This window comes from Cyprinus carpio, chromosome B4 (assembly GCF_018340385.1).
Source record: "Cyprinus carpio isolate SPL01 chromosome B4, ASM1834038v1, whole genome shotgun sequence".
In the NCBI taxonomy this organism is placed as follows: Eukaryota; Metazoa; Chordata; class Actinopteri; order Cypriniformes; family Cyprinidae; genus Cyprinus; species Cyprinus carpio.
Genome location: NC_056600.1, coordinates 12,393,348 through 12,411,430, shown reverse-complemented (window position 1 = coordinate 12,411,430; position 18,083 = coordinate 12,393,348). Strand labels below are relative to the sequence as shown.

At 34.3% G+C, this 18,083-nt stretch overlaps 1 protein-coding gene across 1 annotated transcript in view; it reads right to left on the bottom strand.

The window, feature by feature from the left end:
* The window catches only part of col7a1l (collagen type VII alpha 1-like), a 58,812-nt gene extending 53,448 nt beyond the window's left edge, over positions 1-5,364 (bottom strand). Inside the window, exon 1 of the mRNA XM_042722633.1 lies at positions 4,840-5,364. The gene's annotated coding sequence lies outside the window, so the exon portion shown is untranslated. The remainder of the gene's footprint in view (positions 1-4,839) is intronic.
* Positions 5,365-18,083: the final 12,719 nt, after the last annotated feature.

Below are 18,083 nucleotides of genomic sequence, written 5' to 3'. Positions count from 1 at the left end.
GTAAAACAGAGGAAGAGAGATCAGTATCGTCATACATATGCATATACACACATTCAGAATAATCGTTTTGATCTATTCTGTTAGCAGAGTCAGTGTAATCGCTGAATCTTCGCTGAAAATCGCCTGTATAATCCGGCACATTTATCCTGTCAGATATGGCTGCGCAGGCCCGCTGAGCACTGGTTAAGAAATGAATAGCACTTAGATAGACACAGGTATTATTCAAATAAAAGATAATTGTTTAAGGTTAAGAAAGTTCAGTACTGCACAATGAAGTTCTACCAAGAGGTTTATTCCTGTCATTATGTGTCACATATTTAAATTCAACAGTGGACTTTTCTGTACAGCAATAAGGAATAGTTAAGCTTAAAATGATAATTGTGTCATCTTTTACACCTTGTTCCAGAACTGGATGGTTTTCTTTCTTTTGTGGAACACATAAACATTCCATATCACACATTCTTTTCCATATCATGAAATTGGATAGAAACCTCAGGATGTCAAGGTCCCAAAAACTAACTGAGACATATTTGAATATGCACATATAAACTGAATTACATGCTTACTTATGCTACCATTCAAAGATTTCTAATAATTTTTTCCCAGCAAGGGTACATTTAACTGATCAAAATTTACAATGTTACAAAACATTTCCTTATCAAATAAACAATACTAGAAGAAACATGTGAGACTGAAGACTGGAGTGATGGTGGCTGAAAATTCAGCTTTGCCATCAGGAATATTTGAAAATATAATAAAAAAGGCTTTTAAACTGTAATAATATTTCACAATATGACTGTTTTCATTGTATTTAAAACACTTAAATACAGTATTGGTGAGACCATTAAAACTATTTAAAAAAAAAAAAACACTTTTAGTGTATGGAAAAGTGCAGCCTAAACATTCTGCTTAACGTCTCTTTTTGTGTTCTATGGAACAAAGTAAGTCAAACAAGTTTGGAACAAGTAAATAATGACAAATTTTTAATTTTTTGGTCAACTGTCTCTTTAAGAGGAAACCAGTGATCACTTGTCTGGTTCCATATGTAGGCTATGATAAGGCCTCCTATGTGTTTCTGCAAACTATGGACTATGACTGGAAACCACCTAGGAAACAGCATTAATAACACTTCAATTTGATATATATATAGATGCATCTTCACATATTGGTGTGACCACAAAATGTCTAACAATACAATGACAGTGACTTAGCACTTTCAGCAGGTTACATCACACAACGTAGTTGACATTGAGGTCAGAGTATCACAACAAACCTGACCTTTGTGAAAGACACCAAGTGTGTAGTTCAAGTTAAGAGGCCTAGACTGCTCATTGATATTCATGTCTGTGTGTGGTCCAGAGCATAAGGTGAGAATACTGATCCTGTCATTCAGTACAGTCATTCTGAGTCAAGAATTCCTGAACAGAACTGCCTTCAGGACAGAAGGTTCTAGAATTTAAAAAAAGATGGATGAGTTTCCCCTCAAGGACACCAATTCTTAAAAATCCTTTTGTCTAAAATTCTCTTATCTGAAAGGAAATTAGGTCTTTAACAATGTATCAAGAAATTGCCAATTCTGTCATAATTTGGAAGCAGTCACACAAAAGCACCTTGTAATTGTGACTTTATATCTCCGAACTCCACAATTATTTTTCACAGATCACTATATCTCAGGAACTGTGACTATATTTCTTGAAATTGTGGCTTTATATCATACGATCGTATAAAAGCTTACAATGTGACTGTGCCATAATTGTTACTTAATTTCTCATGATTATGATTTCATATCTTACAATGTAACTTCATATATCACACTTTGACTTTGTAACAGCTGTGACTTTTTAAGTCAGCTTAATGTCTCAGAATTGTGACTTAATATCTCATAATGTGACTGTCATAACTGTGACTTCAAATCTCAAAATGTGATTCTTGTGATTGTGACTTTATGTCAAAATAGCAAATGTATTTCTTTTGATTGTGGATATCACAATTGCAACATTATTTCTTGTTGTATTTTGTTTTTTTGAGTTTATGCATAATTTCATATGTTTTTTTTTTGATTTTTTATATCTTTTAATTTTTATGTCTTAATTTGTCACTTTTTGTGACATAATTATTTCAACTTTATTTCTTGAGAATTTGACTCACAGTTGCCATTTAATATCTAACATCATACAATGTCACATTTATAATTCTGCCTTACAATGTATTCATAATTAATATCTCATATTGTCCTTTTATGTAATCATTTTTATTTAATACTTCACAATATGACTTTATATGTCACAATTATGATTTAAGTTCTTGTGATTGTGTTATATTGAATAACTGTGACTTTGTCATATTTCTGACTTAATATCTCACACTTTGTATGTTTTTATTTGTTATTTATTTTATATTTATGTCAATTTTTATTTATATTTTTTTTTTTTTGTGGTTTTTTTTATAAAAATTTTATTACAATGTGACAATAAACAGGCTACTGTATTCTGTAGTTGAGGAGCTGTGGACCCTGGACCAACAGAATACATACAGTAACTAAAAACCAAATCTCCAAAGCTTTAATTATGGCAAAATCTCTTCATCCTTTGAAATCACAACTAATTCCGAACTGTGAAAGCTCTTCAAGCAAAATCCAGAGGTGTAAGACAGGTGAACAGCTTCCTAGCCAAATAAATGCTGTCATTCCAAATACTGTACTAACTAACTACATACCATACGGAATCAATGATCTTGCACAGAGCCGCTGCGGCTTTGTCAGGTTACATCTGTGGGGGATATTACAACTACAGAGTCTCTGTTCAGCCAACAGACAGCACTGTCAAGCTGTGCCGAAACCAGCTTTATTGCCGTATGCCGAAGCAATGCTTTACTGCACAACTGCCACTTCTAATGTGCAGGGACGAGTCTGACAGTCCACAAAATTAATGCAGCTGCAACGGTTCGATGACTTTAACAAACTTCTCTTGGGTGCACATGGTAGTCCATAAAGCATTTTTACATAGTGCTAAAACTTTTTATTATGATCATGGACACGTCCATGCAGGTCAGACACCCTCAGAATACAAAATTAGCGTAGAAGGCATGTTTTCCTATCAGATGCAGTGGAACACAGCCAGATTTTTCATCAAGAAACGTCAGGGCCATGAGCTCGACACATACCATTCAAACTCAGTCCTGTTTGAGCATGTAACCTCAAGCACTTCTGTTCCGCAGTCAGTTTACATAACTTTTCATGGACTCCGGTACTCTGGACGTGGCAGATAAGACTTTTTGAATTGCTGCACTTTTGAGGCCGCCGTCTGATTGTGCGATTTATGAATGAACCTGATTGAACAAGCGATAATTTGCATCAACGTACAGACAGGAAGGTGCTACCGCCGTGACTCAAGGGATATTTTTCTGACGCCTGCTGCACAGCAACTTGCATACAGCAAAGTCATGCAGCAAAGAATGTAATCTCACGAGCGCAGGCCGACCGGAGAGGTGAGCGTTGTGCACTTTGAAGGATTATAAAAGTACAGGAGCCGACCCAAGCCCCTTTTTGCTCTCTCTACAAACCCTGCTGTTTGTTAGTCATTTCTGAACACGGCCACTTCGCAGAAGATTATGTCTGCAGCTCTAAATTAAGTGTTACACACACTAGAGCAAAAAACATTTCTTAAAAGCATCCAAAAACACACTAGTGCACACATAGAGATGGCAATTGTTGTAATCCATGAATGCGCTAATAGTGAATGCACTAAATCAAACATGAACACAAAGTTCAAAAGCGGCCATTCATGAGATAAGCAAGAAATCTTTTAATGTTCACAAAACATTTATTGTAGTACAAATATCCGAATGCATGCTCCCAATATTTGCTCGCTCACTATAAAAGCTGGAAAGGACGCTGTTTGCGGAGGCTTATCAGCTGCAGGAAGAGGCAGGCCGCTAGCGTGCAGTAATGAAGTGACTTTATGTGGTTCATCTATGACATTACGACTAAAGCTGGAGTGCCGCTCAACTTCGAGGGGCGTGTAAAAGCCTGTGCGTGGAAGAAAAAGCTATCAGACTGGAGACATCACCGACACACTCTACCATTTTGTTCAAGGCTTTTTAGTTGCATTAGCGGGGCTATTGAAGCCGTCAGATGCAGCAGTAAATGGAGTGGAACAGCATTCGGTGGATGGAGTCTCCAAACAATTACCAAATCAAACAATGCATTAAGAAAATAAATAAATTTGGGTCAAATTATGCTAGCTTTGATCAGTAGATGTTTTTGAGAAAATGAACATTAAAAGAGCACTTACAGTAGTGGTTCTCAATTGAAGGGTCATGACCCCAAAATGGTCTGTTCTGATTGGTTTGCGGTTAGTAGGGAAAAAAACTGCTACAATGCAAATATTATTAGGATATCAACATAAACAGACATAGAAAACATTTCCCACATTGTTGTTGACATCAAAAGTCATGCATTCTCTACAACTCTACAATATTTTAGAGTCAATTCATATGTTGCTTGGTTGAAGCCAAATTAGACAGATGCCAACATGGACAGGTTGCTTGGCATTGCTTCATCCTGAAAACTCATGAACAAAACTACACAAGGTAAAAGAAAATATTAAAAACTGATTCTAGGTTTGGTATTGTGTTAAATCGCCACTTGACATCCAAGAATGTCTGGATCATGAAGTAAAACTAGTTGAGAACCACTCTGAGAAAATGGCCCACATCCAGAGTGCGCCAAACAAAAAAAGAAACCGAACAAGAGAAACTTGGCAGAGAGCTAGACAGATATATTGCTTTCTACATTGTGAGGCATTGGGCTGAAAAGTTTGTCTAGAAACCTTCACTCACCTTTCCAACTGTACCCTGCACCATGGTACTCCTCTCAAAAAAACAGACCCAGTTTGTTGAAGATCCGTCAGGTGATAATCCAATCCAAGAACAGGTTATGGGACTCCACACGCTGTAGTGCAATGTTCCAGGACGAGGAGTGTGAGAATCCAAGACGGCCTAGAAAGGGACAAGTAAGAGGGTGTGTGAGAGAAGGAGAGAGTAAATGAATGAAGCAAATACCTCTGAAGGAGAAAGTTTAGGGGGTGTGGAAGAGCTACAACAGGTTGGCTCGCAGTTACGGCAAGAAGATGGATTGAGAGAGAGAGAGTGAAATGGAGAGGAAAAGTAAGAAAGGGAGAGAGAGCAGCAACTGAGAAGACATAACATATGTCTCTCTCCAAGCACACTATAATTATACTATATATATAATATATAAAAATGTACATTCATTTCATATACATTTTTAAGGAAAATTATGCAGCCACTAAGAGGACATTGTGATGGTGATATATCAGTACTTTTGCACTTGATTTCCAAACTTTTGAGTTCTGTTGCGAAGTATTTAATTCCCACGTCAACCTTTTCACTCTTGTCAACATTTGCAAAACTATAGTGTTTTACAAATAGACTTTGCATTCTCTCTTTTTTTTAAATAGTTTTTGGTTTCTTTCCCAACATAGTTTATTTCTGGGGGAACCTAAACGTTTTGTATATATATAAATATTTTTCCCACCTTATATTGTTTTTATTTACATTTTTCTCCCATCACATTCCTCTAAGGGCTTTTTTTCTGAATTTGTTGAAAATGTTTTATATGAAGAATATGCATGGTAATTGGCTTTTAGTACTTCAATGTTTGACTTTAATATTGATATGCTTTGAGATCTTGTACAATTGCTTGCATTTTTTCTGCAACAAAGGTCACCTGAGTGGCACCATGACATGAAAATCATACAGCAAATAATTACTTCCATCACTGCAATTCCAAAAATTACTGAACAAGGTACAGACGGTACTCAAACCTTCTTGAAGTCAAATCAAAAGCAATTTTGTTTGTATCTGTAATCTCTGGGGACAAAATTAGACACTTTGAAAAGTCTCTTGAAATTACAGCTGAAGTATGTGAGACCTCCCAACTTTTGAAAAGCTGCAGCAGAAGTTGGGGTCAAAAAGGTGGACTTATTCCACAGAGAACATTTAGCACCATGGTTTTAAGATCTCACAAATAAAACTGCCAGACCTCTAAGCTGGTCACATGCCTTCCTGAGGAACTCCACTGAAGCAGCAGTGTAAAACACAGTAACTGCCCCGTTTGAACAGAGAAAGCGATATGAAAGGCTTTTAATGGTCTTCCGCAGGAATGCAGGGATGGAGTTTATTGGTTCTTGCCAGCTGTCACTCATGACACTATAATTCAGCAAGCCCCGCTCATAGACCTGACAAGCTGAAAACCTGTTCTGACCCGGAGGTCAAAGGTCATGCATGGGGCCTTCGTGAAGAGAAAAAAGGGGCTGTAAAGAATGTTTCATACATGCAAAATAATTTATACAGTCATGTAGAACATAAATGACAGTTACAGATTTTTATAAAATTTCAAGATGTGAATTTTATGAAACAAAAAGTAGAGAAAAAAATTATATATGAATGGGCATATAATTTATAAAATGATTTATAATACATATACACACACACAATAAGAAATATTTATATAAATCAATCAAACACCAATAATACATAAGACACATAAATATGTATAAAATAAAATTAAAGTAATCATAACATGTTAAATGATAGCCCAAGAAATAATTTCAACACTGACATGACATCGATTGAACTTCCGTTTCATCTCATACAGTATTAGCCAAGGATGATGTGATAGAGCACAATTTATGGAGTTAAAGCCCATTCACACCAAGGATGATAATAAATATGAAGTTTTTATAATCATTCTATTTTTATGACAACTATAATGAGATCAACACAGAGGAACAATATCGTTGGAATGTCTTCAGAATCACTTTTCATTTTCCAGCTAATGCCATCCTGCATCAAAATGAATATTTAAAGCACCAGACAGTATAACTGCAGCACATGCTTATAATAAACAGCACATTATTGTGCACTGGTGCGGGCACTCGTATAGTGATTGTTATAGTTATCATTCTTGGTGTGAATGATTTTGGAAATTTAACCAGAGCCCAAAACAACATCTCAGAGTTTTGAAAAACAGTGTGACACACTGTGTAATTGAAAGTCCCTCAGGTAGACCTAGGGAGACGCCACAAAGGCGAATTTTACTGAGTTACTGAGTAAGAATGCATTATGTGAGTAGAAGGACACGGAGACAGACGGGATGGCAAGGTTGGAGAAATTGATTCCCAGTGTCCTCCTGGCCGGCCCACAGGTGTGCAGAGGCCTGCTGGGCACAGTAAGGTCAGGCTTTCACGTCTCAGGACCTCTCTGGACACTGGGTCAGCTCTATCTATAGGGCGTCAAGAGAACCATAAATCCTCATGACTGTTGGTGTCTGGAGGGATGAAGAGGTGGAGATCCAATGAAAAAAGAGGGATGACCAGACTGAAAACAAAAAAGAGATTGTAGATTAGATTTGTGTAAACTGGCTTTGGGAGCTTGTTCATAACGCCAGGCAGCTTTTCAGACCACTATACATACATAACAATCGTAATGATCTGGTGAACACTTGTACTTGAAACCTAATATGCTACCATTCAAAAGTCAGTACGAATTATTATTATTATTATTTTTTTTTAAGAAATGAATACTTTTTTAGCAAGTTTTGCCATCGCAGGAATAAATTACATGTTAAAATATATTAAAATAGAAAAAAAAATATTTTCAATGGTAATAATATTTCACAGTTTTACAGCTTTTTAAAATATATGTTTGATCAAAGAAATGAAGCTTTGGTGTACACAAGAGACTAAAAACCATTAAACCTAAAAACAAATTTAGTGTTATTGAATTTTATATCTTTAACATTTAAGTAGACCTGCATGACCTGATCATGTCCTTTTAGATTCTAATTGGTCAGTTTCAGCATTTTGTGGTCCAATATTTTTTTTTTTACTTAATGACCACTAAAGTGTGTAACAAATTGCAGTTTCTCACAGATAATTGACATATACTGTGCTTCCTCATCTTACAAAATAAAACAATGATTCATATCCATTTCTTTATTTATTTAGTAAATATCCATACAATAAGTCAAATAATGTACAGTCAATGTGGTCATTATCACAAAATAAAGCCCTTCTGAATGATAAAGCCACACATAGATTATATCTCAACCCTGATCACTCTGTCGAGGTTCATTTTGTAATAATGACTGTACATTATGCCTGACTGATTAACTCACATCATGCAAACAGCGCTATGGAGAAATAAGGGAATATATAATAACAATATTTTATTAAGACTGCTATGAGAAATGGCCAACCAAAGAACATTTGAGACTGATTTGAAACTTTGAAACAATTTTAGCAACGTTAGAGATGAGTTTGAAACCTGAGTGGAAAATAAATAAATCACGGCTAGGAAAAATTACTGTGTGATAATGGTGCAGTTATTGCATCATCAAGTAATTATAAGCATTGAGGAATATGTGTTGATCAAAACTGATGATGGCTAATCAGCCTGAGAAATATTAAACAGGCTTGTCTTCATAAACTAGCAGCTGACTGCTGTTTTTTAAAGCCTACCAATCCCCAAAGTGGTTCATACTGCAGCTGAAGTGTGTTTTGATTAAATTCAAGCTTTAGGCTTGAGTAAAAGAAGCGATGTACACAGGGATCAGTGCAAGAGAAACAGAAATCCAAAGAAATCTCTCCTGTCGGTCATATATTAGGAATTCACTGGGCTGGGCTGAGTTTCTGACATGTTGTAAAAACATCATTGACATGAGAGGTAATTGCTCCGTTGGTATGTTGGTAAGCTTGTTTTTACAGGCAGCCCCTCTTCACTGGCTGTCACCTTTTGTGTCTGAATACCACTCTCGTCAACACGATTTCATACATAGGCCTCAAATGCATCACGTCACCACAAAAGACTGTTTTCATGTTTTCAGCAGTTATGAATAATAAAGAGCTATTGCTTCACATGCTCCTGGGAGAAATAAAATCCAATTGGATGATGTATAGATTTAATGTAATGCTGAAATCTTAATTATAAGTTCATTTTCAGTGCTCCGTTGGTCCCAACAGTTCATTATTCTGCCCTGCAGTGCCTTTCCGACTCCATTTTAATTGTGTTTTTGACATGGAATGAGTTCAAAGTCCATGTTTAAATAATGTGCCTGCCTTAGTTTTGCTTTTGGGGGAAAAAGTATTGATTGATGTAACATAAACAAAAGTGCCTCATTTAAAGTTATGGAAGTGTGTCTGCAGAGAGATGAAATAAGGAGAGCTGTGGAGTAGTAATATGGCGCTTGAATATTAATATAACTTTACAGTTGTGTGTGTGTGCATGTCTTCGGTCTCTGGCAGGTTGTCTCCATCCAGGAAATCAAAGACTTGTTGCCCATGGCAATCACAAAAAAAAAAGTATTCCCTGATGGCAGGTATGTGGCACAGTGCCTATTTCATTCTACAACAAAAGGCCTAAAGTATGCTGATACACAAATAATAATAAAAAAAAATGACATGCATACACTTTAAACTAACAGAGGTCCTAAAGGAATTCTGCAGTTTACTCAAAAATTTTAATTTGCTGAAAATGTACTCACCCTCAGGTCATCCAAGATGTAGATGAGGACCAGATTTGGATAAATAGCATTACTTCACATGCTCACCTATGGATCCTCTGCAGTGAATGGGTGCCGTCAGAATAAGAGTCCAAACAGCTAATTAAAACACTACAATAATCCACAAGTAATCCTCACAAGTCCGGTCCATTAATTAAAAATATGTTTGTAATAATCAAATCCATCATCATTACTGGATTAGTGTGATGTTTTTATCAGCTGGTTGAACTCTTATTCTGACGGCACCCATTCACTGCAGAGGATACATTTGTGAGCAAGTGATGTGATGCTACATTTCTCCAAATCTATTCCAATGAAGAAACAAACTCATCTACATCTTGGATGGAATTTGGGAAGTTATTTTCTTTTGGTGAAATAATCTTTTAAACTTGTTTTATGTTTTGTGTGGTGGTTTGTTCATTTTAATCAAATTTGTTTTTTTTTGATAAGACTTTATTATGTGCAACATCGCTTATAATCAACAGAATTTATTTTAGGGACCAAGTGAAGTGAAACTAATTATGCATTTTAACTAAAAGCAGTTATTGGTGCATGGACTGATCTTTTTGTAGGTTTACTCATCTCTCCCTCAGACCTAGGATACTGCTCTTCATGCTTAGTGGACTAATGATGCCTGAGATTGTATTCCTGCACTGCAATTTAGATCAGGCAGGTAGCCACCTCATTAGCAGACCAGAGAGAACATCATGTTCTGGCTTTGATGTAATGCTCAGATGTTATTTGAATGTATAAAGAAATGGAAATCGATTCACATATATGGTAAATAAAATTCTTTAATTAGGAAAAAAAAACTAATGAGGACACTCTTGCTATAATAAAATGGCAGCTGTATGCATGTATTTTATGGTGGAAAACAAATAATTGTGATATTCAAAAGACAAAATGTTGTTTCCAAATTTGGCTTTTATAACAAATAAATGAGTAAAATATTTTCTGTTAAAATATTTAATATTTATATCATCATCAGAATAAAAGCATAATGAAACAGTGAAAATGTAAAATGTTCTAATTATTTATATCTATCTATAACTATGAACATGACAAGGGCCATATTTGGGCACTGGTACTGGTTTCATTAGTGGCATCATGAATATGTAATCAAGCATTCTGTGCAGCTAAGACTGTTTGTTTTACAGCATATTGACCATAACATACTATAGCCATCAGTAGGAACATAAAAGAACATTTGAAACCAAGAGTCTCTAGTATTTGCACATGGTCCAGGCAGGTTAGGGTGCCTCTTTTGGACCTGATCCAGAAGCCCATCCTTTCCATAAGGCAAAGAGAGTCTGATGAATTTCAGAAAGTAGGCCAAATGCGCGCTGGTAGACTTAGGAAGAGGAAGAGTCAAATCTGTTAAACACATCAGTCCACACTTTACAGCTTTCAGTCAATAATGGCATATCCACACATACACATGCTCCAGTCTGCAAGCTACAGACTCAGACAGTCAGATGCATAATGAGGCCATTCTTTGAACTCAGGTTTGATTTGTGCTTTACTGAATATCAAAACCATGCACAAATGTATTGTAACAGGAATGTAGCCCTCTCTAAGATTCTCTCAGGCAATGAGTAAAAAAAACACAAGCAGGGACAAGCCCTAGATTCCCCCACAGCCACAGTCAAATCAAGTGTCTTCTCCCTACATACATAAGCAAATATACAATCATAGATACTAAATATACTTCAACACTGATAGACTTCCTTTAACTGTCTCCACATGCAGTGATAAAGAACATAAGGGCACAGGGGTCCACAATAAGGATGATCCAATGCCCTGGGACCAGTGTGTGAGAGTTTTCATGCATTGTACAGTAAATGTAAATCTAGTTTTGTGTTGTGGTCTGAATGTTGCTGTTGTGAATTCTGCTGACTTAAATATTACATTTAAATAAAGCTATCTAGCTGGATAACATTAAAAAGTAGAAGTAAAAAAAAAAAAAAAAAAAAAAAAAAAAAATATATATATATATATATATATATATATATATATATATATATATATATATATATATATATATATCAGCAACACATTTACGTCATTAAGTAATGTATGATTAGTTTAAATGTTGTTTATTTTTATAGAAAATTATTTATGTAATTAAAAAAATATATATATATACACACACACATTTATATTTAAACTCTTTTTTTTGCTAGTCATTGAACCATCAGATAAATCAGTGATGTTTTGCAACATATTCCATTGTTTTCCACAATGTTATACATATTAATTCATAGATTTCATAGAGGAAATTATGGTTGCATAACTGATCATTTCCAGCAATTGTATGTATTGTAGATTTAAAAGCAACTAAATTATTAGCAATATTTAAACATCTAAATATTATATTGCTTCTAATATTATTTTTCCAAAGCACATAAAATATGTGGGTTAATGCAATGTTTAAAAATGGCATACACATGCATGTAATATATATATATATATATATATATATATATATATATATATATATATATATATATATATATATTAAATATATTACATTAACATACATATTTTAAGTGCATCAGAAAAATACAATATTGTGTGTCATTATAGATAGATAGATAGATAGATAGATAGATAGATAGATAGATAGATAGATAGATAGATAGACAAATGATTGCTAGCAATTTTTAAACATAAATTCTAAATGTTTTAATTTTCATTAATAAAGCGACCATAATTGTAGGTAAGAGTGGGCGTCTGTTTCACAGTGGTAGGTTGAATCTCCATATGGTTTAGAGATGCACACTTTGCCAGATCCACACCACCAACACGGAAATCCCACGCCTCTTCAGTTTCTGAAAAGTATCTAAGGATGAATCTCAGGAGGAAGAGGAGGAGTAAAGAGGAAAACAATGGACAAGGGGTGAGAGAGAGATGGACCTTAACAAGTCATAATGCAGAGTTACAGATGAAAGAGAGCAGAAATTGGTGTAACAGAAGAAGTCACTGATGGCATAACCAGCCGCTGGGAGATGAATGTATGAGGTGCTCAGACACAAACAGAGACCTGAGGAATGCTTAGAAGATGGCTAAAAGGAAACTTTTCTTGGCCTGGTGTGACCAAGTTTGGACAATGTTCAGTGAGGTATAAGATTTAAAAAAGGAGTGATCTTAGAGGCCGTTTACACAACAACGGTTTCAGCCAAAAACAGGAAACTTTATGAGTTTTGCCTGTTCGTTTACAAGACAATGGCGTTTTGGGGGCTGAAAACGCCTATTTTTGAAAATGGTTTTCAAAGTTTTTGAAAACGCCACAGTTTTCGTTTCCATGTAAACACCCAATAGTGGAATCTTTATAAGATTTATGGTGACATCATGCATGTGCGTAGTACGTGTTAGGTATATAGACATGCGCAGTAGGCTTACGTGTCGATTTTAAAGGCAAGTGCGAACAAACATACACAACAATGACGGAGTACATGGTAGTGTTGTTGCTGCTCGAGAGTTTGCTAACGCTTCTTCAGCAAAGTGTGGATTTACTCCCCCAATATTACAACCAACAACAGAGACGCAGCATATACACACGCCAACAGGTACTGTTTACTAACAAGGTGACAGCGCCAACTACTGGCCTGGCATATGTAATACAGCGTTTTGGGACGTTTTCACAGATATGTGTAAATGTAAATCGTTTTGAGAATGTTGCCATGTATATGTGAAACTTTTTAAAAACGCAAGGGAAAAACTTTTCCATTTTTGACTACATTGTTGTCTTGTAAACGTAGCCTTAGGTTACAGTATGAAATCAGATCTGTTTGTGCAGACAATGAAGTCAATATCCAGCACATCAATAGTTTACAGTATGAAATCAGATCTGTTTGTGCAGACAATGAAGTCAATATCCAGCGACTTAGAAATGGTCATAATTTTATATTTTAAGGCATTGATTTTTCTCTTACATGGCGGAAATGGGCCTCCATACAATACATATCACTGTACATGTTGCATATTGGTGCATTTTTGTATTGCAATATTTTATGATATAATATATTGTTACACCCCTGTATTAAAATAGATATAGTTTATATTGTGCTGGCAATGTTGGTTTCAACTTAATGTCTGTTTTAGCCTCAAGTCAATGTAAAAATACTACAATATACAGTAATTACTGCCTTAACACTAATTTATCAGCCATTTCTGAGTGTTGAGATGTCAAAGTAGTTTCACATGCCAGCCGTTCCTGTCATACTTGAGTGATATCTCAACTATGTACGAAGCTACTTAACACCTTCCTCTTCGTCATTCATCAAAAGCCCTACAAACAACAATCACATCCCTACTATTATCAGAAGCCATAATCACCTTAACATAAAACACCAAAACAACTGTAAACCTGTGCTGCAATCACCCCATTCGCCCAAAGGAATGTAAACAGTGTGTATGGAGAGGAATGTTAAATGTCATTTATCTGTGTGTCTGCAGGGCCGGTGCCACAAAGAGCTTGTGTTTGTCATGCTGAGGCCTGTGGAGTCACATCTGGGCCTCTGAATGGGGTTTGGGCCTGAGGGACACTGTACAGGAGAGATTACATAAGATTTCAGCAATGCAAATATACCATATATGAGTTTATCATTCATCAGGAATGATAATGCTTTGCTTTTCTGTGCATGATTTTTTAATTACTGTACTAAAAGTATAATTTATTGACGTCCATGTGCTCTTGATATACAAACCCACAACTTGAAGCCAGAGTGCAGAAGATCTGGATAGGCATGCTGGGCATTTTAGATGTCTGATTCCACATTTGCTTGTGCTTAGAGGACATCGGGAGCCGAGAAACGGCAATCCTGGCTGCAGCATCAAAGGGTGATAAATAAACCTGTTAAACAAGCCTGATAACATCCGCAGAGCTGCTCTCCATCACACATTAAATACTGCGTTTAAAAACCGGCACTGCATTTATGAGCCATAGTAAAGCTAAAGGAGAATGCTTGGGTCAGCTGGCGTCCTGCTCCTCGTGAGATCTGCTGTGGGTTAATGCACAGGACAGATGCAAACACAGACAGTAAGAGTAAATAAAAGAGACAGATGAACAATGAACTTTATCTGAAGCTTTCTTTGTTCTGATTCATGGTACAAAGAAAATGGTACTTTTTCATAAATATGGTACAAATTGGGCCATAAACTGAGAGAGGGAGAGAATCCCCTAAATAAAAGCATAAGTACATTTTCCATCAGCACGAGGATAAGAAAATAATTTTTTAACAAATTTCAGATCATGTAGGTGCTTAACCTTCAGAACTCAGGAGGTCAAAATATATTGGTTTACAATTTTTGTGTTTTAATAAACATTATTTCTTTATATACTGTAAACAATTTATTTAATAAACATTAAATGCATAAAAAAACAAAATAAATCAATAAATAAAATAATAAAATATCTAGAATGGGTAACATGGTAACATGATTTAGCAAACATTATTAAATATAAATAATCTAATAATCTAATACAAAATAAACAAAAATAAGTTAAAATATAAAAATAATGTATAAAATATAATATAAAGTAAATGAAATTAAATATATATATATATATATATATATATATATATATATACTATATATATATATATATATATATATATATATAATATATATCTTATATATATATATATATATATATATAGATATATATATATATATATGTATATATATATATATATATATATATATATATATATATATATATATATATATATATATATATATATATATATATATATATATATATATATATATATATATATGTATATATATATATATATATATATATATATGTATATATATATATATATATATATGTATATATATATATATATATATATATATATATATATATATATATATATATACCAGAAAGGGTAAAATGTTAACATGATTTAATAAACATTAAACACAAATCATCTAATAATAAAAAAAATAAATAAATAAATTATATATATGATGTGTGTATATATATATATATATATATATATATGTGTGTGTGTGTGTGTGTGTGTGTGTGTGTGTGTGTATATAAAACAGAATCAATATCAATATAAAAACAGGGAATGTGTGCCTCTTGTATTGTATTTAGAGACAGTGCCAACATGCTACAGTTAAAGTTCAAGCATTGTCAGTGGACCATCATTCTATTCACAACGGTGACGATATGTGACAATTAAGTCAGACTGACTTCAGTTTATACTGCTTCCTTTAAACAAGCATTTTAACAAGTCTCAAAACTTTTAGAATTTGTCTGACAATGCAAAAGGCAGAGAAAGAACAAGAAACTGTGTGGGAGAGTGAGTATTGCCTAATTAAAAGTATCAGAAATCTTCCTCCATCAGCATGAGAGGGAATTAATGTGGGGCAGTTGGCACATGAAGTCAATGCTTCAGGCTTCCCGTCTCCAAACAGGAGGTGCATTGCAGAGATCCGGTTGCCTTGGTAACAACAACTGAGCTGCATGGATTCCAAGCAGAAGCGCTAGTGAATTCTCAGGGGTGAAGCTAACTACACCTTTAAAGATTAAATGTTGACTCAACACAACAACCAAGCCAAATTACAGAAACTTACATTAGAAGTAACTACAAGATTCACCTTCGCCTTACAAAATAGGTTCTTACACTATAAATAAGAAATCATTTATAGAGGACATCGATATGTGAAGACACAGATTACATTCTTCACATTTGGTGAATGTTTGAAGATATGCATCAATCAACAGCACATAATCATTATTTCTCTGTCTGAATGTTTTATTAAGACCTGAAGTTTCCCAAAGCCTTTAATGCTGTATGTCCAGTTCAAAGGCATCTGTCAGTGATGTGCTTCAAAATCTGATACACTTTAAGCACAGGAAACTTGTGTCTGAATGAGAGGCGGAGAGTCCATCCTACTGTAAAAGAACTGAATTTACCATTAGTTATCTACACCCTTAGATGAAATATATACAGAATTTATATTCACTGTCTATGCTGATTTGGGAAGAAAATCTACAGAATGGATTTTTGAAACTAAACAGACCTAAAAGCACTAGAAACTAACACTTTATTTCATAGTGTGCTTGTTACACATTACACATACTAGTTTTAACAGTAAAATATGCCTACTTTTATAAAACCTGCAAACCCTAATCCTAGCTATAACCTTATAGTAAGTACATGTTATTAATTAAAATGACTCAATACTTAAATATATAATTAGACTGTAACAAGGACACCTACCAAAATGAATTGGCTACTAAAACCATAATTAATTAGACACATTGGACAAAATATTAATAAGCATGGTATATTTATGAATTAACTTTTAAGTCTGCGAACACAAATGCATGTCTTGATATGAAATTAAAATCATTCTTTGATTAAAGTTATTAGCTGGATGTCTGATGCTCGCCTCGTTTGCATGCATTAGCAGTCAAAGCCACATGGAAACAGCATTAATAGTGCAAAATAATTTATTGCAAGTTCTCACATTAAAGTTTTAACTACACACTCATATTAACGGATTGCTTACTGAACTGTTATATGAAAGCAAGTCTGTTGAAGTTCAGTACAACAACACTCTTACTCATACAGTGTAATGATATTGCTTAAATATACTTCTATTAGCAGAATGAAGAATATAGTGCAGATGAAGATTTAGAAATAGTTCCTATTTATAATCCACAACCTCTAATCTGTGACTGAGAAACCACTGAGAAACCATTTTAACAATGTAGTGTAACAAGAGCAGTCCCAGCTGTGGCCCTGCAGGCCTGAGCTGACAAATAGCTTTTGCAGCAATGAGGGTAAAATACAACAGCTCTACTATGATTTAGCTTCTCTTGCTCGTCTCTGTGTGGAAAAGATGATTTATGCCGGTTTCTTTGTCTCCCAGCGCTGCTCTGGATAATATCATGTGAACAGGTTTGTCCTTCTCTGAAATATGATCTTGGTTTTCAGAGGCCAGGTTATGGAGATATGTCCAAGGATGAAAGAAGAGAAGGAAATTATGAGGCAGCTTGTCATGAAAATCTCCAAAAGTGTGTCTGCGTTGTAGGTTACCTCTACATTCTTAAAAACATTCTTATTTTTTTTTTATTTTTTTGGTCAGTGCCATTAAAGAATGATTTTGAGTTTTCCAAAGCACCTTTCACCCTATATATATATATACATACACACACACACACACACACACACACACACAGTATATGCAGTATATATATATATATATATATATATATATATATATATATATATATATATATATATATATATATATATATATTAGTGCTGTCAAACGATTAGTCACATCCAAAATAAAGGTCTTTGTTTACATATTATATGTGTGTACTATGTATATTTATTATGTATGACTAAATACAAACACATGCATGCATATATTTAAGAAAATATGTAATGTTTATATATTAAATATATGTATGTATAATATAAAATATAATAATATAAAGTATTTAAGGTTCTTCATGGATGTACAAGTT